This window comes from Tamandua tetradactyla, chromosome 5 (assembly GCF_023851605.1).
Source record: "Tamandua tetradactyla isolate mTamTet1 chromosome 5, mTamTet1.pri, whole genome shotgun sequence".
In the NCBI taxonomy this organism is placed as follows: Eukaryota; Metazoa; Chordata; class Mammalia; order Pilosa; family Myrmecophagidae; genus Tamandua; species Tamandua tetradactyla.
In genome coordinates, this window is record NC_135331.1 from 129,317,977 (window position 1) to 129,320,387 (window position 2,411).

Below are 2,411 nucleotides of genomic sequence, written 5' to 3' on the forward strand. Positions count from 1 at the left end.
ATGAAGTAGCAACAGAAGAGTAAACTAAACTTCATCAGAATTAAAAATTTTTGTTCATAAAAGAACATTACCAAGAAAATAAAAAGACAACTTATGAATGGGAGAAATATTTAGAGACCATGTATCTGATAAAGGTTTAATATTCACGATATATAAGGAACTCCTATGTTTGGGCTGCCTGCTACTGGGTACTGACTGTCCCTCACACTCACCACCACCACTAGTGCACCTGAATGTCTTTTATGCCCACCTATACAAGAACCAGGAGATGATGGGCCATTAATGTAGAGTAAGATCTGGCTCTGAAGAAAGAGGCTCACTGGCCCATTCCCCAGACTTCAGAGGTGTTGAGAATTCAACATCTGCAGAGAACAGGAGCTGGTCTAAGAAGAATGCAGCCATCAAACATGCTTTAAGAAATGCTGCCATAACCTGGATAGCTGAGGTGTACTGTTTCAAACTGAGGTCTTCTATGGATCCAAGTCTCAGTGCATCCAAGAGAGTGTGGATTTTCAACATTACAACTTCAGGATGCCTAATGACAGATTCCAGAATCCACCTGTCAATATAAATGTGGTTTTTTTGCACTGCTGTATTTGTCTTCATCCTTATCCTTAGTTTACTCTTCTGTTGCTGCTTCATTAGGTTAAGACATCAGGCACACAAAGAATTTTATGCCTACAAACAGGTTATATTAAAGGAAAAAATAAGAGATCTGAATTTATATGAACACTGTGCAGCATCTACAAGACTTCAAGCTTCGAGATGAATTGAAGATTTGTTCATGTAAGTACTCCTTCCACAGAAAGTACCTTATTAAGTGGTAGAGGTTCAGAAATTGTATCCATTCTGCGACATGCCAGTTCTGGAGTTGAACCAGCTGCACTGAAAACAGGACCATGGACCACTTTCCACAGGGGCTCATCCCTGAGGCAGAGAATATTGTATATGCTCCCCAGACTGTTGCTGGATACGATGTCCATGTAGAGCCAGGAGGAACCAAGCAGTCTCTGGATTGGCTGCTCTCTACCTGGTGGATCAGTTGCTACTTCCTTTGCTTCATGAAGATCTCTTGAGCCAGCTAAGTTGGGAGCCCAGATGTCTGGGTCTTGTGACAACCAAACACTCTGACACTACCCAGAGAATAGGAATGGATGAGCCCGCGAGATTGGTTCAAGAAACTTCATGAGCGTATTTGCTATATTTATTATGCTCCGTCTCCCAGATACTTATCTTGAAAAGGCGAATCTTTATTAAGCAGAAGGGAAGATAAACATGAGTGTTAGATAAGGGAACTGAGGGCAGGCCTTCAAAGTCCCACATCCCACCCTGTGAGCAGATGAGCTTCTATGCATATGGTGCATGCCTTTGCAGCAGCAACCCCAACCCACCCCTGCAGACAATCCTCAAACTAAGAAAAACCAGCAGTTACTTCAGTCAAAGCACGATTGTTTGCCAGTGGTTGGTGAGGTTAGTGATAATGCAAGGCTTTTCATATTAGGTCCCTTTAATGTGGACAAGGGCTTTAGTTATAACAGAGCAGCATTGCCTTTCACTAGCTCCTTCTCCCATGATTTCACAATACCTGCTTATTAAATCATCTAAGCTAAAAACATTAGATGAGCTTGGAAAGGCTTGGTCAGAAGCCATTTCCTCTTATCATTTCTCTTTCCTGCTCACCAGTGAGGCTATGGCCAAATACCCAGTCAGGACTCCCAGCAGGCATGGGCCCCTGTGCTGGTTTGAAACTGTTGTATACCCCAGAAAAACCATGTTCTTTAATGCTCATTCAGTATTGTTGGATGGGATCATTTTGATTGTTTCCATGGAAATGTAACCATGGGTAGTAACTTTTGATTAGGTGGTTTCCATGGAGATGTGTCTCCACCCATTCAAGGTGGGGTTGCTTACTAGAGTCCTTTAAGAGGGAACCATTCTGGAAAAAAACTTTGGAGCCCATAGTGCCAACAGAACCCACACAGCCAGAGACCTTTGGAGATGCAGAAGGAAAATGCCTCCAGGGAATCCTTATGAAATGAAAAGCCAGGAGACAAAGCTAGTAGACATTGCCGAGTATCTTCCCAGCTGACAGAGGTATTCCAGATGGCATCAACCTTTCTTAAGTGAAGGCAGCCTCTTGTTGGTACCTTAATTTGGACATTTCCACAGCCTTAGAACTGTAAACTTGCAACTTAATAAACTCCCTTTTTAAAAGCCATTCCATTTCTGATATATTGCATTTCAGCAGCTTACAAACTAAAATAGCCCCTGTCCTTGTGTGGTCAAAGGACACCAGCATGCTGCCCACATCTCCCCCCCACTTCCCCCCCGTACATATACAGTGCCTTTCCAGGGTGGCTGTTGGCCCTGCCTAATGCCTCAGCAGGGAGCTGCTGTGAGCCTCATAGAAC

The 2,411-nt window shown here is 43.4% G+C and overlaps 1 pseudogene; it reads left to right on the forward strand.

The window, feature by feature from the left end:
- Positions 1–472: 472 nt before the first annotated feature.
- LOC143683318 (RING finger protein 24 pseudogene) lies at positions 473–1,076 on the forward strand (annotated as a pseudogene).
- Positions 1,077–2,411: the final 1,335 nt, after the last annotated feature.